Source organism: Scyliorhinus torazame, chromosome 31 (assembly GCF_047496885.1).
Source record: "Scyliorhinus torazame isolate Kashiwa2021f chromosome 31, sScyTor2.1, whole genome shotgun sequence".
In the NCBI taxonomy this organism is placed as follows: Eukaryota; Metazoa; Chordata; class Chondrichthyes; order Carcharhiniformes; family Scyliorhinidae; genus Scyliorhinus; species Scyliorhinus torazame.
Window position 1 is genome coordinate 12,527,572 of NC_092737.1, and position 26,301 is coordinate 12,553,872.

Genomic DNA, 26,301 nt, shown 5'->3' on the forward strand with positions numbered 1-26,301 from the left:
GGAAGGATTCAGCCAAATTGCAAATTATTTGCGATTGGTAAATATGCTTTGCACCAGCATGAAATATTAAGGGGTGTAAATATTTTAGATTCTAAGTGCTCGGCAGTAATGAGCTCCAGTGCACAGTTGGAAACAGGCGACATTTAATTATAGCGTGAGACAGGCGTTGGTGCTGTACTGGAAAATAAACCTCAGCACTGTCAGGGATCTAACCATCCACCCGCAGCACCAGTGAGTTATAGGGCTGCCTCTCCCAGTGATTAATCCCAGGCAGCCTCTGCCTGCTCGGCGCATATAAAAAGCGGCTGCTCAGGCAAGGTCAGAGGAGGGACGGCCGTCGTGTTTTAGCCAAAGAGGAATAATGGGGATGGGGGATGGCAGCGAATAAATCGCACCCTTTTAAATGCTGTGCCACGTGCTGGCGAATTAAGGCGAGAAGTAAAAGGAGGCCATTCAGCCCCTCGAGTCTGCTGCACCATTCAGCAAGATGGTGGCTCATCGGAGTTTGGGCTTAACTCCACTTTCCTGTCTGCTACACGTAACCCTTGACTCGCTCATAGATTAAATGTTTGTCAACTCTGCCTTGAATATATTCAGTGACCCTCAGCCTCCACTGCCCTCTGCGGAAGACTAACCACCCTCGAGAGAAGAAATTCCTCCTCACCTCCATCTTAAATTGGAGACCCTTATTTTTAAACCATGTCCCCCGCCCTCCCAATCACCCCAGGATCCTTCCCCCATGCCTGAAAACATCCTCTTGGCACCTGCCCAGCCGAGACTCTGATTCAATCAGAGCATCTCTCCTTCTTCCAAAATCCTTTAAGAAAGGATTTTGTCTTATCACATGGCTTCAGTGATGTCATTTTTGTAGGTGGAGCTGAGCTGTGGCTCAGAGATTTTTTTTTAAAGTTTCATTTTCAGTTTTGGTCTGCTGTGGGCTACAGACAGAGAAAATAAATGTTTTGGCCGGTCTCTCTCTCCAATTTCATTTTCAAGACTTGCTCCAGAAAAAAAAAAAGATTGATTATAGCTACCTGCTGTTTTGATAACTTAAAATATATAGTTTGCTTTCCGGAAGGGTTTAAACCTGGTGAGACGGGGTCAGAATCTCAGGAAAAGCCAGTCTTATTCAAGTGAGAATACAGAGTGCTGGGCCATGCCCTTAAAAAAGGGGTTTTTGCTTTATGGGATTTTGTTTTTGAATTGGAACAGTTAAGGGGAAACTCATTAAGTATTATATATAGATTATTGTTGCTGTGGAGTGTTTTTATGTTTATAATTGATTAAAATCATTGCTGTTTATGTAATCCTAGCCAAATTCAACATAAAGGTTGTAGGTCAGGTGGACTTTATAACAGACTTTGGAGTTTCTAAACCCCGGCTCATAACAAAAGGAACAGGAGGAGGCCATTCAGCCCCTCAAGCTTATCCGCTAGCTCTGATCTGCATCTTACCTCCATCTCCCCACCTTAGTTCCATGATTCTTTTTATACCTCCCCAATGGAGGGAAAAAAAACTTTGAAACTTTCCAATTGGCCCATCAGCGTTTAAAAAGAGTTACGGCGAAAAAAATAAATACACTTTGGCGCTACAGCTTGCATCGACACAGTTGCGAAGTACAGTCACAGTTGTCATGGAAGCCTGCAAGATCCGACAAGGTGACAAGAGTTAGGAGCATAGGGCAGCACGGTGGCGCAGTGGTTAGCACTGCTGCCTCACGGCGCCGAGGTCCCGGGTTCGATCCCGGCTCTGGGTCACTGTCCGTGTGGAGTTTGCACATTCGCCCCGTGTCTGCTCGAGTTTCGCCCCCCACGACCCAAATATGTGCAGGGCAGGTGGATTGGCCATGCTCAATTGCCCCCTAATTGGGAACAAAAAAGAATTGGATACTCTAAATTTATTAGAACAAAAAAACAAACAATTAGGAGCAAGAATAGGCCCACCCGGCCCCTCGAGACTGCTGCACCATTCGCTAAGATCCCAGTGTGGCTCACTTTCCTGTCAGTACCCATGATCTTTGACTCCCTAGTTTGGGGGCGGGCGGAAGCACAGCCAGTTTAATATGCGCAACAACCACCACCCCCCCCCCCCCCGACTGTAGCATGGAAAATAAATCCACCAAACCTAGATGTTTCAACGCAGCTATTGCACTGGCATCCACCCAATGGACAGAGACTTTGCAGGTATGATCGAGGTAGGGGATAGCAGGGCAACTCCAACCCCGCCAGCCTTCTCCTCACAGGCTTCCGTAAAAGCCGGCCCACCGATAAACCTGTTCGGCAGCGAGGAGCTCTGACAAAAGGCGTCGAGTGGGAGCGAAATCTCCAGCGTCCGGAGTCAGCCCCGAGCAGAAGGAACGGGGGCGGGGGGGGGGGGGGGGGGGGGGCAGGATTGTCCGCAGCTCGTAGGGGTTCCCCCAGGTCCTGCCATCTTCAGCCGCCTCGTGGCCTTTCCCTCGCTGTGACACCCACACCTAAAGCAGCTCACGGACCACGATGGCTAGCCACTGCGCCACCGTGCTGTCCTTGAGGAGCGCCGAGTTACCAAGAGGGTTGCAGGGCTGGAGGAGCAGAGATTGGGCGGGGGGCAGGGGGGAATTAGAATGGAGAGATTTTAAAACAAAGAACGAGGATTTTAAAAGCGAGGCTATGCTCAATCGGCCGTCAACATGCGTGAGGATGGCTTTCCGCGAGTGTACAGGACTTTGGTAAGACCAGAGTTGGAAGACCGTTTTAGTTTCTGTACCTAACGAAGGTTTATCTGTGCCTCAGGAAGGGTTCAACGGAGGTTCACTGGACTGGAATCCCGGGATAAAAGGGCTGTCCTGTGAGAAGGGATCGAGTAGGAATGACCGATTATCTCTGAAATTCAGAAGACCGCGAGGCGATCTCACTTACATGCAAAATCCTAAAGAGGATTGACAGGATAGATGTGTCGTCACAGTCTCAGGATCAAGGAGCACCCATTTCAAACAGAGGGCGAGGAGAAGTTTATATTTATAATTGGGCAGCGCGGTAGCACAGTGGTTAGCACTGTGGCTTCACAGCTCTAGGGTCCTGGGTTCGATTCCCTGGATGACTGTCTGTGCGGAGTCTGCACGTTCTCCCCGTGTCTGCGTGGGTTTCCTCCGGGTGCTCCGGTTTCCCCCCACAAGTCCCGAAAGACGTGCTGTCAGGTAATTTGGACATTCAGAATTCTCCCTCCGTGTACCCGAACAGGCAATCAACGGGGTCAGTGGCCGCTTGGGACACGCCCAGCCATCCAGATCCCCTCCCACTTATTGGTTGAGGAATCGAACGGCGTGATCAGGGATCACCCAATTAGAATGTGGCGACTCGGGGATTTTCACAGTAACTTCATTTCAATGTTACTGTAAGCCTACTTGTGACAATAAAGATTATGCTCAGAGGTTTGTGAACCTTTGGGATTCTCCATCCCAGAGATGTGGATGCTCCGTCGTTGAGTATACTCAAAATTGAGATCAACTTCGGGGCAGCACGGTGGCGCAGTGTTTAGCACTGCTGCCTCACAGCACCGAGGTCCCAGGTTCGATCCTGGCTCTGGGTCACTGTCCGTGTGGAGTTTGCACATGCTCCCCGTGCTGGCGTGGGTTTCGCCCCCACAACCCAAAAATGTGCAGGCTAGGTGGTGTAGCCATCTGGGATGGCCACTTACAACTAGGTACAGAGAAACTCGCAAAGCCTAGTGGGTAAAATGGACAAGCCAAGACTCAGGCAGGCTTAGAGCCTGAAATGCATATTTGAAAGCAAGTCCAGGCGGTATCGAACTTCCGACCAATTAGCATTTGATGGCCCGTCTTCACCAAAACAAAGGGCTGGTACTCGAGCGACCGGGACAGTCCCAGACATTTTGGCGCCACTCCCTGTTCAAGGGAAACGCAATCAACGGGGTCAGTGGCCGCTTGGGACACGCCCAGCCATCCAGATCCCCTCCCACTTATTGGTTGAGGAATCGAACGGCGTGATCAGGGATCACCCAATTAGTAAGGCCCAAATCCAAGGACCGCCCAAAAGAGCACCAAAACCCCCGAGTATAAGAAGAAGAGTTCACATGTTCGTCCTCTCTTGGACCTGGTGCCCGGTCACGGCCATCTCCAATCGCAGCAACACCAGAAGCAAGAACAATTCAACGCTCGCTACCAGACGGATGAGCCCAGCTGAGCAGCAGTTACTCCTCCAGACCCGATAGATCCAGAATCGAACAGCAGCCACTGTTCCTCTGACCTAAGCCGGGTGCCTGAAGTTAAGTACAGGTTGTCTTAGTTGTTAGGTGTAGTTTAACTAGTAGTGTTTATGTTGCATGACTAATTGACCTTGAACTAACTAACTGGTGTTTGGCTCTTTGATCGATAGCCGGTTGAACCTTGTGGTGGTATCATTCGATACCTGGCGACTCTAAGCATTAGGACATAGATAACATAGAAAGAAGGGCAAACTCACTGGTTGCCATAATTGGAGCCACAGAAAGGACAGAGTAAAAGAGTAGAAGGGAAAAAAAGGCAACAGTGGATTGGCCACGCTAAATTGCCCATTAATTGCAAAGAATGAATTGGGTACTCTAAATTTAAAAAAAAAGAAAGATTGAGATCAACTGAGCCAGCTCCATTTCCCAGCAGACTTCGCACGGTCTCCTCTTCGGATAATTATCATTCGAAGGCCACGGATCAGACAGATTTCTTGGCATGGGGGGGGGGAAGAAGTCACGGTCGGCAATGGAGGACGTGTTGTCAATTAAAGAAGCGAAGAAGAGGGAAAGAGAAGACCCCAAAAAATAGACAAAATTGAAGTGCGGAAGGATTAAACGCAGCGTAGATAGAGGGCGTGTCGTCTCGGAGCTCGCACCCGGTTGTCAGGGATCGGTTCCAGCAGAATGAGTGGTTCCAATTGCAACAATGACGGCATTTTTGCTCGAGGCTCTTGTGTTGCTCTTCCAAGTATTAAGAAGCCTTTTTAACAGTCACTCCGGCAAAAGGAAGGAATCACACACTGCCGAAGAGTGCACAGTCGAGCTGAAAATATTCTGCAATCCTCTCATCAGCCAACGAAGGTAGCAACCAGTTCAACAATTCAGAACTCTCTTTGCACCAATTTTATGGAAATTGATCTGCAAGATAGCAGCCTCTGCTCCAGCGTTGCATTATTTATGAGTTAGGTTTAGAAGCGATTTCTCTGTTCCCCGAATTTAGAACGGACAAACTTCTTTCTTGGCATTCTAACGCAGGCACATTCGTGTTAGAGGCGCTCACCGCCATACAGAACTACTTGCATTTCTATAGCACTCTCCACAACCTCAGGACGTCCCGAAGCACTTTGCAACCAGAGGTATTCTTGAAGTGTGGTCGCTGTGGTAACGTACGGGGCCTGGATGGGCGCAGCTCCAACAATGTGCAAGAGGCTCGACACCATCCAGGGCAAAGCTTGATTGGCACCTTGTCCACATTCACTCCCTCCACCACCGACGCACGGCGGCAGCTGTGTGTACCGTCTACAAGATGCACTGCAGCAACTCACCAAGGTTTATTAGACAGCACCTTCCAACCACTGCCATCTAGGACAAGGGCAGCAGATACCTGGGAACCCCACCACCCGGAGATTCCACTCCGAGTCACTCACCACCCCGACTGGGAAATATATCGGCCGTTCCTTCACTGTCGCTGGGGCAAAATCCTGCAACTCCCTCCCTGACAGCACAGTGGGAGCACCTACACCACACGGACTGCAGCGGTTCAAGGCGGCGGCTCACCCTCCACCTTCTCAAGGGGCAATTAGGGGTGGGCTATAAACGTTGGTCCAGCCAGCGTTGTCCACATCCCGGGAATTAATAAAATGAAGCAAGGGAACCAATTGACACACCGCAATCTCCCCAAAACAGCAATGTGACAATGACTGGATCATTTGCGATGTCGATTGAGGGATGAGGCCGGGGGCCGAGGGCGCTGGGGAGAACTCCCTGCTTGTCTTCTAATAGTGTCAAGGCATCTTTACGTGTACCCCAAGGTGGGAGACGGCACCTCGGTTTAACACAAAATGGAATCATAGAATGGTCACAGCACAGATGGGCAGCACCTCTGACAGCGCAGCAGTCCCTCAGCACTGCAGAGCGACGTCAAACTAGGTTTCATGCTTCAGATTGGAGAGGGTGCAGAGGAGATTTGCCAGAATGGTGCCAGGGATGAGGCACTTGGTGTACGGGGAGATTACAGAGCAACTGTAATTATCTTTCGAGCAAAGATTAGGGGGGATTTAATAGAGGGATTCAAACTTATGAAGAGTTCATAGAATTCACAATGCAGAAGGCCATTCGGCCCATCGAGTGCGCACTGGCTCTTGGAAAGAGCTCCCTACTCAAGGTCAATACCTCCACCCTATCCCCATAACCCAGTAACCCCACCCAACACTAAGGGCAATTTTGGACACTAAGGGCAATTTAGCATGGCCAATCCACCTAACCTGCACATCTTTGGACTGTGGGAGGAAACCGGAGCACCCGGAGGAAACCCACGCAGACACGGGGGGGGGGGGGGGGGGGGGGGGGAGAACATGCAGACTCCGCACAGTGACCCAAGCCAGGAATTGAACCTGGGACCCTGGAGCTGTGAAGCAATTGTGCTATCCACAATGCTACCGTGCTGCCCCAGTTCTGACAGGGTAACTGGAAAGAAACTGTTTGGAGTGGCGCGGGGGGTCAGCAATCAGAGGAGACTGAGATAAGGTTATTGGTAAAAGAATTGGAGGGGGAAAATGAGGAGAACTTTATTAAAAATGCAGCTGTTGTGATCTGGAAGGCGCTGTCTGAAAGGCCAGTGGACGACAGACACAAATGTGGAGGCTTTGGAGAAGGTGCAGAGGAGGTTCATCAGGATGTTGCCTGGTATGGAGGGCGCTAGCTATGAAGTGACGCTGAGCAGATTAGGATTATTTTCATTAGAAAGACGGAGGTTGAGGGGGGACCTCATTGAGGGCTACAAAATCATGAGGTATAGACAGGGTGGATAGCAAGAAGCTTTTTCCCCCCCCCAGAGTGGGGGACTCAATTACTAGGGGTCACGAGTTCAAGGTGAGCGGGGAAAAGTTTAAGGGAGATATGCGTGGAAAGTTCTTTACGCAGAGGGTGGTGGGTGCCTGGAACACATTGCCGGCGAAGGTGGTAGAGGCAGGCACGATAGCGTCAATTAAGATGTATCTAGACAGATACATGAATGGGCAGGGAGCAGAGGGATATAGATCCTTAGAAAATAGGCGACAGTTTTAGATAGAGGATCTGGATGGGCGCAGGCTTGGAGGGCCGAAGGGCCTGTTCCTGTGCTGTAATTTTTCTTTGTTCTTTGTTCAAATAGAATCATGGAATCCCTTCATTAGAAGGGGGCCATTCGGATCATCGCCCGTGCACCGACCCTCTGAAAGAGCACTCTACCTGGGCCCAATTCCTCACCCTATCCCCGTAACCCCACCTAGGGGCAATTTAACATGGCCAATCCGCCTCAACTGCACATCTTTGGGAGGAAACCGGAGCACCCGGAGGAAACCCAGGCGGACACAGGAAGAATGTGCAAACTCCAAACAGTCGCCCGAGGTCGGAATCAAACTCGGGTCCCTGGTGCGGTGAGGCTGCTGAAATAGAATCGCGCTCCAGAGGAGCTGGAATGAGATTAATGGACTGAATGGTCTCTGGCTAGGCCAGCATTTGCTGCCCATCCCCAATTGTCCTCGAGAAGGTGGTGGTGAACTGCCTTCTTCCATCGCTGCAGTCCCCGCGGTGTAGGTACACCCATTGTGCTGTTAGGGAGGGAGTGCTGCATTGTCAGAGGTGGCATCATTCGGACGAGACATGAAACCAAGGCCCCGAATGTCCTCTCTCGGGTGGGCATAAAAGGTCTACTTCAAAGAAGAGCAGGGGCGATCTCCCGAGTCCTGGGCCAACATTCACCCCTCAATCAAAAAAACACTACATTTGACGATCACATTGCTGTTTGCGGGAGCCTGCAGTGCTCACACTGGCTGCCATATTTCAGACATTACAATGAGTACGCTTCAAATCTGGCTGTGAAACACTTTGGAACATTCTCAGACTGTGAAAGAAGCTGTACACGATTAACTCCCCAGGCGGCACAGTGGTTAGCACTGCTGCCTCACCCGCCGGAGACCCGGGTTCAATTCCGACCTTGGGTGACTGTGTGGAGTTTCCACGTTCCCCCAGTGTCTGCGTGGGTTTCCTCCGTGCATCCCACGGTCCAACGATGTGAGGTTAGGTGGATTAGCTGCACTAAATTGTCCCTTAGTGTCCAACGGTTAGGTGGGTTTAAGGGTTATGGGAAAGAGCTGGGGATTGGGCCTCGGTGTGGTAGCACTGAGGGTCAGTGCAGACTCGATGGACCAAATGGCCTCCCTCTGCAATGTACAGATTCTATGAATCAGGCCATTCGGCCCAACCAGTCCATGTTGAAGTTTATGCTCTGCACGAGCCTCGTCCCTCCATCTCACCCGATCACCAGATCCTCCTAATCCTTTCTCCGCGTCCATCTAACCTCCCCCGAATGCATCTAAACCGCTCCCTGTGGTCGCGAGTTCCACACTCTCTGGGTAAAGAGGCTCCTCCTGGATTCCTGATTGGATTTGGGAGTGACGGTCTTAACACTTCCGGCCTCTGGTTTCAGGGTGCCCAGCAAGTCGGGACAAGAGGTGTCCCCGACCGAGTGTTGCAAACGGGCTCATACCAAAGCCCACGACTAGGGGGAAGCCACTTCGGATCGAAAGGAGGAGAATTTATTTTTACTGAGGGTTGTGAACCTTTGGGCGGCTGTGGAAGCTCAGTCATCGAGTATGTTTAAAGCAGAGATTGACAGGACTCTAAATAGCCAATGCGAAAAATATATGGGGATAGTGCGGGGGGAAAGTGACGGTGGGGTGGATGATCGAGCATTTTCATATTGAATGGCAAAGCAGGCCACATGGGCTGAATGCCTACTGCTGTCCCTACGTTATGATCTTTTGGGTGTCTTCATCACCCAGAGAAAAGGGGGGGGGGCGGGTGGAGGAAAATCGCCGATGTGGTGCCGAAGGAGACGACCCAGAACCGCACGAGAGATAGGACACGACCAGAACAAACGTACATGGTTAAAGGGAGGAACAAAATTAAAAAGCAGTCGGCATTTAGACGAAAAACTTCAAGCGCAGTTTAAAAAGAGAATCTGTTCTTCTCATCCCACTCCCCAAGAAAAGAAGCAAGACAAGAAGAAAAGGGAGGGAAAACGAACAGCTCAAAGCAGAAACCCTCAACACCTGTGCACAGAATTAAATCATCCTCTGTATAAGTCACCGAGTACAGGGGTTGTGTACGGGGCTCATTGCAGCAGTAGCAATCTATCAGACAGGCTAACATTTCAACCTGCTTCACACGAGCACACGACAAAGGCTCTGAACTTCAATCGCTGCAAAGAGCAGCTGGGGATTAAACAAAAAGGCAGATGTGCATCTATATAGTGTTCTTCGCCACTACCGGGCGTCTCAAACTTCTTTACAGCCAACGATGCACTTTCGAAATGTAGTTCCCGCCGCAGGAAGTACTGCGAGAAGGAGCTTTAAGCCGATAATAATAATTATTGTCACAAGTAGGCTTACAGTAACACTCCTCCGGAGCACCCGGAGGAAACCCACGCAGATACAGGGAGAGCGTGCAGGACAGTGACCCAAGCCGGGAATCGAACCCGGGACGCTGGAGCTGTGAAGTAACAATTCTAACCACGGGGCGACCGTACTGTACTCTGATACATCAGAGCGGGGAAGGGGTGGGAATGGGGAGCATGGGTACGTGAAAGGTATTTTAATAAACTCGATCTCGCCTCCCTTGAACCCGTGCGGCCGAGGGGAAAAAGGGCAACTTACAAAAACTTGTCATGATAGGGTGGAGGCATGGGCTTGGGTAGGGTGCTCTTTCCAAGGGCCGGTGCAGACTCGATGGGTTGAATGGCCTCCTTCTGCACTATGATTCTATGAAATTGATCTTTGCGGAAGAGCTCACATGTCTACAGCCCGCCCCGCAAAGAACAAAGAACAAAGAAATGTACAGCACAGGAACAGGCCCTTCGGCCCTCCATGCCCGTGCCGACCATGCTGCCCGACTAAACTACAATCTTCTACACTTCCTGGGTCCATATCCCTCTATTCCCATCCTATTCATGTATTTGTCAAGATGCCCCTTAAATGTCACTACCGTCCCTGCTTCCACTACCTCCTCCGGTAGCGAGTTCCAGGCACCCACTACCCTCTGCGTAAAAAAACTTGCCTCGTACATCTACTCTAAACCTTGCCCCTCTCACCTTAAACCTATGCCCCCTAGTAATTGACCCCTCTACCCTGGGGAAAAGCCTCTGACTATCCACTCTGTCTATGCCCCTCATAATTTTGTATACCTCGATCAGGTCTCCCTCAACCTCCTTCGTTCCAGTGAGAACAAACAGAGTTAATTCAACCGCTCCTCATAGCTAATGCCCTCCATACCAGGCAACATTCTGGTAAATCTCTTCTGCACCCTCTCTAAAGCCTCCACATCCTTCTGGTAGTGTGGCGACCAGAATTGAACACTATACTCCAAGTGTGGCCTAACTAAGGTTCTATACAGCTGCAACATGACTTGCCAATTCTTATACTCAATGCCCCGGCCAATGAAGGCAAGCATGCCGTATGCCTTCTTGACTACCTTCTCCACCTGTGTTGCCCCTTTCAATGACCTGTGGACCTGTACTCCTAGATCTCTTTGACTTTCAATACTCTTGTGGGTTCTACCATTCACTGTATATTCCCTACCTGCATTAGACCTTCCAAAATGCATTACCTCACATTTGTGAGGCAACCTCAAGACATCCCAAAGTGCTTTACAACCAACAACGTTTTTAAAATTTGAAGTGTGGTCATTTTGCGATGGGGGAATTGCAGCCGCCGCTATGAGTTGAAATAGTAAGCGGGAGATCTTTCCGAGGGGGCGGTGCAGATAACGCCCAGCCCGAAAAAGATGACACCTCTGACCATACAGCACTTGCTCGGCAACTGCGCTTGGGAGTGTCGGCCGGGAGTCAAACCCAGGGCTACGCAGCGAGGCAGAAGCTGATCCTTGCGGCTGGGAGTGGGAGTTTCGAACGGGGCTCGAGAAATAGAAGAGCAAAAATCTGCCTCTCTGTTCGTCACGCACAGGAGGGCGGCATCGCTGGTGAGGACTGCGTACATTTCCCATCCTGACACAGCTGCGATGAAGACTGTGTGTCGCAGTGGGTAGCGTTCCCCCCCCTCCCCGCCCCACCCACCTCCGGGTGGGAGACCCACCCCAGGACCTGATGGCCGAGGAAGGTGCACGCAGACCGCGGCCAAAACAGATCGGGTTGAAGAAAGTTGGAGCCTCTCATTAAGCAAAGCTGGACTAACGGTTCGCATTGAACTTAAAAGGTGGCCGTTTATTTGGCCTCCCGTCTCCGGATGGTGGGCCCAGTAAGACAACCACTGCGCTCTCACACATCACTAAGTTGGGGAGGAAAAAGAGTTATCGGTCGTCACAAAGAGCGTGGTAAAAATAGCAGCCAGAGAAAAGTCCAACGGGAACCTTGCACAGGATCACAAACTGAATATCTCCAAGGCATCGACACACTATCTGGGCTGGGCGTTCCGCAAATGCCTAAATCATGTAAACTTTAGTCTTGGAGCTATCGTCAAACCTGCAGCGTGTTACAACTTGCCATGCCACACTACCGCAGGCTACATACTACACAGAACCATGCATTCCTAACAATGCACTGCAGAGTAAACTCTATTCATTATCTCATTACTTTAATCGCAATGAAAAGGTTTTCACACATTAACCACAACGGCGTAAGCTTACTTGATTCCATCAGAACCACCTGGCTGGCTGTGTCTGGATGTCATCCTGGAAGGTTAATAGGGGCCTTTCATGATTCTGACTCTGTCCCGGCCTCAGCCCGTCTGCTGCTGTAGCCCTAATCCAGGCCTTTGGTACCTCACAACCTCACTATTCCCACGCGCTCCTGGCCAGCCTCCCAAGTTACACCCAGCATAATCCTGAGTAAGTCACGACTCTGAACTCACACCGTCCCGTTTCCTCTCACCCTCTGCTCGCTGATCTACACACTGCCGATCGAGCAATGCCTAGATTTTAAAATCTCACCCTCGTTTGCAATCAATCCCTCCATGGTCTTTGTCCCACATCCCCCTGCTCCCCCCTCCCTCCCCATTCAACCATGGCTGACATTTTTCTCATCCCCATTCTCCTGCCATCTCCCCATAACGCCTTATTAATCGAGAACCTATCTATCTCGGTCTTAAAGACACTCAGTGATTTGGCCTCCACAGCCTTCTGCGGCAAAGAGTTCCACAGATTCACCACCCTCTGGCTGAAGAAATTCCTCCTCATCTCTGTTTTAAAGGATCGCCCCTTTCGCCTGAGTGTGTGTCCTCTGGTTCTAGTCTCTCCTACCAGTGGAAACATCCTCTCCATGTCCACTCTATCGAGGCCTCGCAGTATCCTGTAAGTTTCAATAAGATCCCCCCTCCTTCTTCTAAACTCCAACGAGTACAGACCCAGAGTCCTCAACCGTTCCTCATACGGCAAGCTCTTCATTCCAGGGATCATTCTTGTTAACCTCCTCTGGACCCTTTCCAAGGCAGGCATATCCTTCCATCGTCCATGGATGTTTCTAATTCCGCATGCTCATCTACCCTCGATAACCTTGGACACCCTCGCCTAGCGAGAATCTATAAACCTTAACCCTAAAAATATTTATTGACCCCCCACCCTCCGAGGCAGAGTTCCAAAGTCGCAAACCTTCTGAAAGAAAGAAATTCTCCTAATCTCTCTCCCAAAAGGCCCCAAGTTTAAAACAAGCCCTAGTTCTGGACTACCCCACTAGGGGAAACATTCTTTCCACGTCTACGTTGTCACGACACCCTTCAATCAATACTCGCCACAATCTCAAGGGCAATTAGCGACGGGCAAGAAATGGCCCACGCGTTGGCGATACAACATCACACCAAGTCAAAAGGGATCAGATCTCCTCCCAAACCACAAGAGAGAAAATAAAAGACATTTTTTTACCCCCATTGGCCTTTGCCCGGATTAACTTTAATCTTCTATTAATCACTCCTTTGCTAACTAGAAAATTAAATGGTCAAACCAGACAACAGGTTTTTAAACAGACTGCGTGCGGTGTAGCTGCTTGTAAAATGATCTATTTTGAGGATTTCCTTTTAATCTTTGATCTGGCTTTACTGCTAATGAATGATTAAAGGCCATTTAATCTGGAGAGCTGGCACTGTGTTTGGAGTTCAGTTGTCTTGTTAAAAATGTAGCGGTCACTTTGTAAGGCTGGCGTTAGACCAGTAACTATGAAATGAAAAATATGAAATGAAAAGAAAATCGCTTGTCACAAGTAGGCTTCAAATGAAGTTACTGTGAAAAGCCCCTAGTCACCACATTCCAGCGCCTGTTCGGGGAGGCTGTTACGGGAATTGAACCGTGCTGCTGGCCTGCTTTCAAAGCCAGCGATTTAGCCCTGTGCTAATCAGCCCCAGAGCTAGGAGCTGACTGCAGCCAGGGAGATTCTCTCCCCACCAGTGGCCTGGGGGACCGTGCGCAATCCCGCTTGTCTGAGCTTGCACCCACTGCCCAACTCAGTTAGCACCCTCCGCACAACAGCGCCAACCCCACAGCGTTAACCGCCCGCTAGGGCAACCTGTGCACATAGGCTGTACCCTCGATGGTCTCATGCCTCCCCTCTTTGTAATCTCCTCCAACACCTCACAAGATGACAATGTCCCTCCAACTCTGGACCCTTCACTCCACCCATCAGCTGCCTGAGCTCTGCCACGCTCCACAACTCTTTGTTAATCTGTTACCCTCGATCCTCCCTGACCACCCTCCTTAAAACCTGCCTCCTTTGACCAGCCTTGGGTCGCCCAACCCCCTCACTATCTCCTCTTTCAGCTTGGTGCCAATTTCTGTTCGATTCCGCTCCCGTGCAAAGTGTTGGGACATTTGGCTTTGCCAAAAAGCTATTTAAATGCCAGCTGCGGTGGTGTCCCTGGGAAAGGGACAAGGTGTGCTAGAGTAGAGCGATCCTCCAGGCCCATCGCATACGAGACACACCTGATGGAAATGATAAGTCACCAGGAAGAGGGCGATGGCTTTGAATGTTATACTCCTGATTGCCGATTAGCGAAGGAAGAAACCAGAGCCGGTCTGAATCGTTATAGGTGGATATCTCCTGACTACTATGTGTCCTAGCAACCATTTAATCAATGCCCTCACCGCACGTACTTCACTTTAATCGATACGTGCATTGTTGGTCCATTGGCCCGTACATCCTCCATTTCTGTTGAGGAACCTTGGCCCACACGTCCTCCATTTCTGTTGAGGATCCTTGGCCCACGCGTCCACCATTTCTGTTGAGGATCCTTGGCCCACGCGTCCACCATTTCTGTTGAGGATCCTTGGCCCGTACATCCTCCATTTCTGTCGAGGATCCTTGGCCCACATGTCCACCATTTCTGTTGAGGCTCCTTGGCCCGTACATCCTCCATTTCTGTTGAGGCTCCTTGGCCCGTACATCCTCCATTTCTGTTGAGGAACCTTGGCCCACACGTCCTCCAGTTCTGTTGAGGATCCTCGGCCCGTACATCCTCCATTTCTGTTGAGGAATCGGAGAGGGGTGATACAACCCGTTTTTTGTTAAAATGAACCGATGCGGCTTTGCACCGACGTATTGTAGCAAAAAAGTAGGTGATGCTCCATCCTGAATACAAAACGCAAGGACTTGTACAAAGTGGATGGTGTGTGTAGGGAACGTCGATGTTTCCTTGTTGGTTAATGGCAAATGTGACACATGGTTTAAAGATTCGCCCAAGAGACAGTGCCCTCTGACAGTGCAGCTCTCCCTCAGAGCTGGCACTGAGGACTTGAACCCACAAGACCGGGGGGGGGGGTTCAAAACTGCAACAACCGACAGCCAAACAGGAGCAGGGGCAGCGTGATGCCAAGTCACGGGCTGCGGGAGATTCACCAACATACGAATCGGAAGCAGCAAGGGGACCACTCGGCCCCGCTCTGCCATTCAATCAGATCATGGCCGATCACGATTGCGGCCTCGGCCCTCCATTTCGGCCCGCCCAGGAACGAGCCGTCTGACCCGAGAGCACTCGGTGGAAACTCAATTGCAATAAAGCTCTGGCCTCGGCCAACGGCCTACGTAACAGACAGGAGAATCTGCTGCAGTCTAAACGCGGAGCACAGCAGATCTGACAGAACAGCTCCGTGTTCAATTCTCATCCATCACTTCAACCCCTCTCACAACCTTCCTCAGAGGCCAGCGGTAATGACGGAACACTTGCTGGAGAATAAACAAGATTCACAATCAATTGCGATGGAAGGTCTGCGAAACAAGGCCAGGAGTGCATTAACACACAGCAGCTCGGCAAGAAAATCCATTTTCAATTCCTCGGCACTGCCGCTATTTATAATTCCATTAGCGGTTTATTGATTTTGCACTCTTTCTTTAATGTCGCCATTCGCAGCAGACAAGCGAAAATCCCTCTTCTCTAACCCGAGCATCGCAAGCCTGCATTTCACAGGCGATGCCCCTATGGAGTACACACAGGCCAACTCCTGCCCGAGGCTAATGCTGTTGTAAACTCCTGCTTCCTGCCCCACTCCATAGATGCAAAGACACATCGGGATGTGTTCCATATCCTTCACGGCCTCGGACAAATATTGAGCCCAACAATGGGCTTACGATGCGAAGACAGTCACTTGGTAGTGTAGAATTTGCCTCCCGCCAGGTTACGTAGGCCGCATCACCCAACAACTGGCTGATAGAATCAAATGGTTTTCGTACAGACCATACTGAACCAGCCCAGGGCTGGCATAGCCTGGTTTGCTGACGACACGACCATAGTGGGTCGGATCTCAAATAACGACGAGTCAGAGTACAGGAGGGGGCTAGAGAACCTAGTGGAGTGGTTTAACAACAACTATCTCTCTGTCAGCGTCAGAAAAACTAAGGAGCTGGTCATCGACTTCAGGAAGCGGAGTATCGTACACACCCCTGTCTGCATCAACGGGGTCGAGGTGGAGATGGCGGACAGCTTCAAATTCCTAGGTGTGCACATCACCAACAATCTGTCCTGGTCCACCCATGTCGACACTACGACCAAGAAAGCACAACAGCACCTATACTTCCTCAGGAAACTAAGGATACAAATGTCTGAGAACTTGCAATAACAGATTCAAAAACAGCTTCGCCCCCGCTGCTTACGGAGTGAACTAATCTCTCAACACATCTTCTCTACTGAGTAGCAGTACATTCCGTATGCTTCACCCGATATCTGTGACTATGTATCGGCATTGTGTATCTATCGTATGTTTTTCATGTATGGAACGATATGTCTGGACTTTACGCAGAACAATACTTTTCACTGTACAGTGAAAGTAAACAGTGACAGTAAATTCAAATCTAAATCAAAAACAAAATGTCTATTATCAGCTCTGATTCTGTGCTGCACAATCCTGAGTGCACTACTAGCTACCTGAACAACCAATTTTAGATAATCCATCGAATTGTAACGTGGCTCATTTACACTTGCTCGAAGCTACACATATTCATAGCTGGGACCCAATCTCTGCCAACAAAAGGAACATGCTCAAGCAGTGCCTTTTTCGAATTACCCAGGAGCCTAAAGTTCTCCACTGCTTTCCCCGTGGCAACTGGCAGAGTCGGCGTGCCAATCAGCACTCTTTTCTGTGGCATGGGTCGTCATGATTGTTGGAAATTTGGCATTCTTGTGTTTGTCCTGGGCAGCGCAAGATGACAAACGTCGACAACATGTCTCCCGTTTCGGCAATATTGAATGCTCGGGTGCCGCCAACACTTACACTGTCAAAATGGCAACGGAATGCGAGAGGCCACTCAGCCCATCGAGTCCGTGCCATTGTTCTAGCTCTTCACCTGGCACAACAATCTTATTTCTCCGGCCCTTATTGCTTCTTGTTCGATTCTCTCTTCTCGGAATGGACATTGTGTGGAAAGACCGAACAGGCTGGGGCTCGCTTCTCTAGAGGGGTCTCCTAATAGAGGTATTTAAAATTCCGATAGGGTTTAACATTAACATAGACATAGAACATACAGTGCCGAAGGAGGCCATTCGGCCCATCAAGTCTGCACCGACCCACTTAAGCCCTCACTTCCATCCTATCCCTGTAACCCAATAACGCCTCCCACCTTTTTTTTTTGGTCACTAAGGGCAATTTATTATGGCCAATCCACCTAACCTGCACGTCTTTGGACTGTGGGAGGAAACCGGAGCACCCGGAGGAAACCCATGCACACACGGGGAGAACGTGCAGACTCCGCACAGACAGTGACCCAGCGGGGAATCGAACCCGGGACCCTAGCGCTGTGAAGCCACAGTGCTATCCATTTGTGCTACCGTGCTGCCCCACGGTAGGGATAGGGTAGACGCAGAGAGGATGCTTCCACTTGTCAGGAAGACCAGAACTAAAGGACATCACTATATGATGGCTCTTTGGGTAAAAATGTTTCTTTTGAATTCCCGATTTAATTTATTAGTTATGCACGAGTCCTTCCAGTTTCTTTCCTTTGTTCCCATTTTCTTTTATTAATTTTAATTTGTGGACACGGTTATGGCCCAGGGTTGAGAGAACCCCAAAGTGTATCACCTGACCCACAACTTTTACTCGATTGTGGTATGGGGAGCACACGGCCCACTCTACAGGTGTGGGACAGCAGAAATGGAAAATAATTTTTTTAAAGTAAAACAATGTTTATTCTATGAACTCAAGTTAACCTTTTTAAAACAAACAGTGAATATCTTAGCAACCATTAATTCAAATACAACCCCCAAAGAATACAACACTAAGTAATCCTTTAAGCTTTCCTTTTAACATCCACACGACTTACAACACCTTTCAACAGAAGCACATTAGGTTTACATTCACTACTAAGAACATTTATAATTCTGAATTCACAAAATGATCAAGAGATAGTCTTTTGATGGCAGAGAGAACAGCAGTACACCTGCTCTTTCTGGCTTCAGCTCCAACACTGAAAACGAAACTAAAACACACTGCAGCAAACAGCCTAAAACAAAAGTAAAAAGCTGACAGAGAGTCCAGCTCCACCCACTCTCTGACATCACTGCAGTAGTAAACACCCATTTCTTAAAGGTACTCTCACATGACAACACGAATCGGAATGTGCCTTCAAGTAGAGGACTCAAGCTGAAGCAGCCCACTTGTCAGGACATCGTGTTCTCAGGTTTTGTTATTTGGAGAGGCGAGGACAGACTCGTTGGCGCCGGGTGAATCTTAAGGAGCTGGTTTTGGAAGAAATCGGTTCGATTGGTTAACCGGCAGCCGGTGCGGATGGCCAGGGACAGTGATCTCCCTGACAACAGTCAGTGATTGGCTCCTGCCTGATGCTTCGCAGAGAGCTTGGCAGAAGTGTTCAGATCTTGGAAGTGAAAGGGATAGTCCCAGTCGCTGAAAAACTGCTCTATTGTTCTAAAACCAGCGCGCGCCCGGCACATCCTTTGCTGGAAGCTTGAACTAATCCAGAATCTGCAGAGAGAGTAGACAACCTTGCCAGAGAAAAACCAGTGAGAAGTCTCACAACACCAGGTTAAAGTCCAACAGGTTTGTTTCGAATCACTAGCTTTCGGAGCGCTGCTCCTTCCTCGGGTGAATGAGAAAAACCATGTCAAGCTTGGAATACAAGTACAGAAATGAAAGGTTGAACTCCAAAAAGGCATTAACTGGAAGCCATCCCAGTGCATCCACGAAATATTTTCTTTATCGCTCAATCACCTTTTCCCCCCCCACTGTGTTGTTTGTGTGAGTGTTTGTCGGTGTGTGTATATAGAGAGGGGGGGTAGTTGGAAAGACTGGGTGGGTGTTGGGAAAGGGGCATTAGATAGTCAGTTACATTTTTCTGCCAGTTTAATTATAATACTGTACATAATTGGGGCAGCAGAGTAGCATTGTGGATAGCACAATTGCTTCACAGCTCCAGGGTCCCAGGTTCGATTCCCGGCTTGGGTCACTGTCTGTGCGGAGTCTGCACATCCTCCCCCGTGTGTGCGTGGGTTTCCTCCGGGTGCTCCGGTTTGCTCCCACAGTCCAAAGATGTGCGGGTTAGGTGGATTGGCCGCGATAAATTGCCCTTGGTGTCCAAAGTTTCCCTTAGTGTTGGGTGGTGTTACTGGGTTATGGGGATAGGGTGGAGGTGTTGACCTTGGGTAGGGTGCTCTTTCCAAGAGCCGGTGCAGACTCGATGGGCCGAATGGCCTCCTTCTGCACTGTAAATTCTATGATAATAAAAGGTGTTAAAGTTACAAAGTTGGCGACTGTTTATTTCGGCTCAACCACGGACCTCGAGTATTTTGAAATAACATCTAATTTCACTTATGTTGCGGCTCCAGGTCAAGTGGGGCTAGGATTGACTGCATACTTGCCCAGGGCAGGGCTTGACTATCTTACATTGATGGCCCCCAATTCTGGACTTGGCCCCACAGTGGAAACACCGTCTCGATGTTTACCCCTTTATTGCATTTTCACAGTAGCTTCATTGCAGTGTTAATGTAGGCCTACTTGCCACACTCATAAAGATTGTTACAATTATTCTACCAGGTGACGCTCAACCTTCTCGGAGTGTAAAGAAGCCAGCCTTTAGTCTGCCGTCATATGTGGAAGCTGGACAAGTGCCTGAAAAGGCAGAATCCAAAAAGAGAGAGAGTGAGAGGGAATCAGCTGAAAGAACAGTATCCAGGACTCGACAATGCACCCCACCCCCCTGTACTACAGCCGATGCAGTGGCTGTGGCAAGCCCTATTCTTCTACTTATTTTCCTTGCAAATACAATTCAAGTCCTGTGACCAGGATACAGGACGCGCACATCCTGAAGGAGAGCGCTGGAAACTGGGTCAGAGGCGGCAGAGCGAACAGGTGCTGCATGTGGGAAGGCTGCAGCGTGAAGCCGAGGAGGATCTTCCCGATTTGCACTCAGGACCAGGGGGCTGGCTTCTTCAAGAGACGTGGCACAGGCAAAAAAAAGGGCGCAATGACCTGCCCTTGCGCCGCATCAGGAGATGGCAAGGGACTAGGTGGCGCAGAAAAGGAACGTCGCACTTGCGCAACATGTCACTGTGCCCTCATTGAGCGCTTTATGACTAATTAATTACTGTTGAGTCAATAAACGAGACGGGCAAATTTGCACGCGGGCAACCCCAACACAAGTGAACAAAACAATAAAGCGGATGATCAGTTCAGGGTGTTAGTTGACGGAGGAAGATTTGCCAAGGCGGGCTAGAGAACCATACCGCACAGGACATTTTGTGTCACCCGCCCCGCTGCAAACCCAGGCAGATGGGAGTTTGCGATGCAAAAGGTTCATTTGCAAAGTGTCTGCCTCTGCTCTTGGCCTCAAGTCTGAAACGGGGTTCGAAGCCACCGGCTCTGAATCAGAGCCGAGAATGTGACCGGCCAAACCGGTTTCTGGCGTGGGAGGGATCCAGCAACACAGTGGGCCACTCGAAGGCAGCTGGGCTCTTAACCATTCCGATACATCGCATTTATACAAATGTAGTAAACCGTCCTGAGGGATTACACAAGAGCATTTGAAAATTACACAGTTTGGCGAGGACAGCACTTTGGTCAGCACTGCTGCCTCACAGCGCCGAGGACCCCTGGTTCCATCCCGGGTCACTGTCCGTGTGGAGTTTGAACATTCTCCCCGAGAACCCCCACGAACCCATAAAGATGTGCAGAGTAGCACTGCCGCCTCACGGCGCCGAGGTCCCAGGTTCGATCCCGGCTCTGGGTCACTGTCCGTGTGGAGTTTGCACATTCTCCCCGTGTCTGCATGGGTTTCGCCCCCAGAACCCAAAAGATGTGCAGGGTAGGGCGGACTGACCAAGCTAAAATTGCCCCTTAATTGGACACATGGGTCAATGGTTCTGGAGTGCAGGTACTCCAATACATAACACCTCTTCATTTTACACTGCCTGTTGTCGGAATGTTAGCAGCTGAAAATAGATGCAAAATGCCACCAAAAACCCAGCCAGTTTAATTAGTCCAGTCAACAAATACGTCTGTTCAGGCAAAAAAAGATGGTCACCAACTTAAGGCTGCATTTGAACCACAGAACAATTAATAACCTTCACAGACGCCCCACTACCAACACTCCAGACAGAATTAACTGGTGTCAGAGCATGAAGATCGTAAACTGAGGCAACCTCCTGTAATGTCAGTACAGCCGTGCCAACACCATGTAGACACATTCAACCACCCACCAGCACCATGACAGGTTTTGAAGCAACATGCACCAACCGTGAGACTTCAGCACACAGATCACCAGCTGGCATCCGGCCCATCACCCAATGTGCCCAGATGTCTCACCCCCCTATTGCCACCCAACTCTCACTCCCTCACCCCCACCCATTGCCACCCAGCCCTCCCCACCCCCCATCCAGCCCTCACTTCCCCCCCCACCCAGCCCTCACCCCCCCATCCAGCCCTCACTCCCCCCCCCATCCAGCCCTCACTCCCCCCCCCATCCAGCCCAAACTCCCCCACCCCCACCCAGCCCTCACTCCGCCCCCCCCACCCAGCCCTCACTCCGCCCCCCCCACCCAGCCCTCACTCCGCCCCCCCACCCAGCCCTCACTCCCCCCCCCACATCCAGCCCTCACTTCCCCCCCCCATCCAGCCCTCACTCCCCCCCCCACCCAGCCCTCACCCCCCCCCCTCCACCCAGCCCTCACTCCCCCCCCTCCATCCAGCCCTCACTCCCCCCCTCCACCCAGCCCTCACTCCCCCCCCCTCCAGCCAGCCCTCACCCCCCCCCTCCACCCAGCCCTCACTCCCCCCCCTCCACCCAGCCCTCATTTCCCCCCCCTTCCACCAAGCCCTCACTCCACCCCCCTCCAGCCAGCCCTCACTCCCCCCTCCACCCAGCCCTCACTCCCCCCCTCCTCCACCCAGCCCTCACTCCCCCCCCCCCTCCTCCACCCAGCCCACACTCCCCCCCCCCCTCCTCCACCCAGCCCTCACTCTCCCCCCCCCCCCCACCCAGCCCTCACTCCCCCCCCCCCTCCACCCAGCCCTCACTCTCTCCCCCCCCCCACCCAGCCCTCACTCCCCCCCCCACCCAGCCCTCCCTCACCCCCCCTCCGGCCGCCGGGCCTCATTCACCCCCCCCTCCTCCACCCAGCCCACACTCCCCTCCCCCCTCCTCCACCCAGCCCACACTCCCCCTCCTCCACCCAGCCCACACCCCCCCTCCACCCAGCCCTCACTTCCCCCCCCTCCACCCAGCCCTCACTCCCCCCCACCCCTCACTACCCCCCCACCCAGCCCTCACTCCACCCCCACCCCTCACTACCCCCCCCCCACCCAGCCCTCACTCCCCCCAGCCCTCACTCCCCCCCCCCTCCTCCACCCAGCCCTCACTCCCCCACTCCTCCACCCAGCCCTCACTCCCCCACTCCTCCACCCAGCCCTCACTCCCCCCCCCCCTCCTCCACCCAGCCCTCACTCCCCCCCCCCTCCTCCACCCAGCCCTCACTCCCCCCCCCCCCCCCCCACTCCGGCCGCCGGCCCTCACTCCCCCCCCCCTCCTCCTCCACCCAGCCCTCACCCCCCCCCCCCCCCACTCCGGCCGCCGGCCCTCACTCCCCCCCCCCCTCCTCCTCCACCCAGCCCTCACTCCCCCCCTCCACCCAGCCCTCACTCCCCCCCCCTCCTCCACCCAGCCCTCACTCCCCCCCCCCCTCCTCCACCCAGCCCTCACTCCCCCCCCCTCCTCCACCCAGCCCTCACTCCCCCCCCCTCCTCCACCCAGCCCTCACTCCCCCCCCCCCTCCACCCAGCCCTCACTCCCCCCCCCCCCCCACTCCGGCCGCCGGCCCTCACTCCCCCCCCCTCCTCCTCCACCCAGCCCTCACTCCCCCCCCATCTCCACCCAGCCCTCACTCCCCCCCCCTCCTCCACCCAGCCCTCACTCCCCCCCCTCCTCCACCCAGCCCTCACTCCCCCCCCTCCTCCACCCAGCCCTCACTCCCCCCCCTCCACCCAGCCCTCACTCCCCCCCCCCCCTCCACCCAGCCCTCACTCCCCCCCCCTCCTCCACCCAGCCCTCACTCCCCCCCCCCCTCCTCCACCCAGCCCTCACTCCCCCCCCTCCTCCACCCAGCCCTCACTCCCCCCCCTCCTCCACCCAGCCCTCACTCCCCCCCCTCCACCCAGCCCTCACTCCCCCCCCTCCTCCACCCAGCCCTCACTCCCCCCCCCTCCTCCACCCAGCCCTCACTCCCCCCCCCCTCCTCCACCCAGCCCTCACTCCCCCCCCCCTCCTCCACCCAGCCCTCACTCCCCCCCCTCCACCCAGCCCTCACTCCCCCCCCCTCCTCCACCCAGCCCTCACTCCCCCCCCCTCCTCCACCCAGCCCTCACTCCCCCCCCCTCCTCCACCCAGCCCTCACTCCCCCCCCTCCTCCACCCAGCCCTCACTCCCCCCCCCTCCTCCACCCAGCCCTCACTCCCCCCCCCTCCACCCAGCCCTCACTCCCCCCCCCTCCTCCACCCAGCCCTCACTCCCCCCCCCCTCCTCCACCCAGCCCTCACTCCCCCCCCCCCTCCTCCACCCAGCCCTCACTCCCCCCCCCTCCTCCACCCAGCCCTCACTCCCCCCCCCCTCCTCCACCCAGCCCTCACTCCCCCCCCCTCCTCCACCCAGCCCTCACTCCCCCCCCTCCTCCACCCAGCCCTCACTCCCCCCCCTCCTCCACCCAGCCCTCACTCCCCCCCCCTCCACCCAGCCCTCACCCCCCCCCTCCTCCACCCAGCCCTCACCCCCCCCCTCCTCCACCCAGCCCTCACTCCCCCCCCTCCTCCACCCAGCCCTCACTCCCCCCCTCCACCCAGCCCTCACTCCCCCCCCCTCCTCCACCCAGCCCTCACTCCCCCCCCCCCTCCTCCACCCAGCCCTCACTCCCCCCCCCCTCCTCCACCCAGCCCTCACTCCCCCCCCCCTCCTCCACCCAGCCCTCACTCCCCCCCCTCCTCCACCCAGCCCTCACTCCCCCCCCTCCTCCACCCAGCCCTCACTCCCCCTCCTCCACCCAGCCCTCACCCCCCCCCCCCCTCCTCCACCCAGCCCTCACTCCCCCCCTCCACCCAGCCCTCACTCCCCTCCCCTCCTCCACCCAGCCCTCACTCCCCCCCCCCTCCACCCAGCCCTCACTCCCCCCTCCACCCAGCCCTCACTCCCCCCCCCTCCTCCACCCAGCCCTCACTCCCCCCCCCTCCTCCACCCAGCCCTCACTCCCCCCCCTCCTCCACCCAGCCCTCACTCCCCCCCCCTCCTCCACCCAGCCCTCACTCCCCCCCCTCCTCCACCCAGCCCTCACTCCCCCTCCTCCACCCAGCCCTCACCTCCCCCCCCCCTCCTCCATCCAGCCCTCACCCCCCCCCCCCTCCATCCAGCCCTCACCCCGCCCCGGCCGCCGGGCCTCACTCACCGTCCTGCCGCCGCCCTCCTTGCCGGCCCCCCCGGTCCCGGCTCCGTGCGCCAGCAGCGGGCAGCAGTCCCGGAAGCCGCCGGGCCCCCTCCTGCCCCCCGGGCGCCGGCTGCGGCTCCTGTCCTCGGGCAGGGAGGCCCCGCCGAGGCCGGGCCACCTCCTCCTCCGCCTCCTCCCGCTCGGCCTCCTCCTCCTGGGCCCGGGGCGGCTCCCGGAGCCCGGGGCTGACGCTGGCCAGGGCGGACAGCGAGGCGCAGAGCGCGGGCCAGCCGGCCGCGCCGCCCGGCGGCGAGCCCTCCTCCCCGGGCCGGCAGCGCACCACCAGCACCAGGCGCGCCGTCTCGCCCAGGTAGAGCTGGGCCCGGCGGGGGAGGCTCCGGTAGCGGCTGTAATCCGGCACCGGGCCGGCCGGGAAGTACATCAGGTACTCGCACAGCGACTCCATCAGTGCGCATGCCCGGGGCCTGTCCCGCTCCCTCCGCTCGGGCCCCGCCCCCCGAGGCCGAACCCCGCCCCTTGAGGCCGAACCCCCGCCCCTTGAGGCCTAACCCCGCCCCCTCGGTCCTGACCCCGCCCCCTGAAGCCGAACCCCGCCCCCTGAGGCCGAACCCCGCCCCCTGAGACCGATCCCCGCCCCCTGAGGCCTGACCCCGCCCCCTGAAACCGGACCCCGCCCCCTGAAACCGGGCCCCGCCCCCTGACGCCGGACCCCGCCCCCTGAGGCCGGACCCCGCCCCCTGAGGCCGAACCCCGCCCCCTGAGGCCGAACCCCGCCCCCTCGGTCCTGACCCCGCCCCCCGAGGCCGAACCCCGCCCCCCGAGGCCGAACCCCGCCCCTTGAGGCCGAACCCCGCCCCCTCGGTCCTGACCCTGCCCCCTGAGGCCGAACCCCGCCTCCTGAGGCCGAACCCCGCCCCCTCGGCCCTGACCCCGCCCCCCGAGACCGATCCCCGCCCCCTGAGGCCTGACCCCGCCCCCTGAAACCGGACCCCGCCTCCTGAGACCGGGCCCCGCCCCCTGACGCCGGACCCCGCCCCCTGAGGCCGGACCCCGCCCCCTCGGCCCTGACCCCGCCCCTTCGACCCGGGCTTCGCTCCTCCGCTCGGGCCCCGCCCCCTGAGCCCAGATCTCGCCCCATGAGCCCGGGCCCCGCCCACTGAGTCAGGACCCCGCCCCCTCACTCCGGGCAACGCCCCCTCACTCCGTGCCCCGCCCCCGTTCCTTCACTGAGAGCCCCGCCCCCCGGTACCTGGCTGCGCCCTCAGCCTCGGCGCCAGCCCCGCCCCCGGTACCTGGCTGCGCCCTCAGCCTCGGCGCCAGCCCCGCCCCCCCGGTACCTGGCTGCGCCTCAGCCTCGGCGCCAGCCCCGCCCCCCCGGTACCTGGCTGCGCCCTCAGCCTCGGCGCCAGCCCCCGCCCCCCGGTACCTGGCTGCGCCCTCAGCCTCGGCGCCAGCCCCGCCCCCCTCAGCCCGGGCTCCCGAGCACCAGGCTGGCGGGGAAGCACATGAGGTACTCGCACTGCGACTCCATCAGCCTGGGCCCCGCCCCCTCAGCCTGGGGCCCGCCCCTAGCCACGCCTCCCGGCCAGCCGGGAAGCCCTTGAGGCATTCGCTGAGCGACTCTATCAGTGCGCATGCCCGGCCCGGGACCCGCCCCTCAGCCTGGGCCCCGCCCCTAGCCACGCCTCCCGGC

The 26,301-nt window shown here is 54.8% G+C and overlaps 1 protein-coding gene across 1 annotated transcript in view; it reads right to left on the reverse strand.

Moving 5' to 3' along the window:
- The window catches only part of trappc14 (trafficking protein particle complex subunit 14), a 61,601-nt gene extending 36,857 nt beyond the window's left edge, over window positions 1–24,744 (reverse strand). The window contains exon 1 of the mRNA XM_072493150.1: window positions 24,609–24,744. The gene's annotated coding sequence lies outside the window, so the exon portion shown is untranslated. The remainder of the gene's footprint in view (window positions 1–24,608) is intronic.
- Window positions 24,745–26,301: the final 1,557 nt, after the last annotated feature.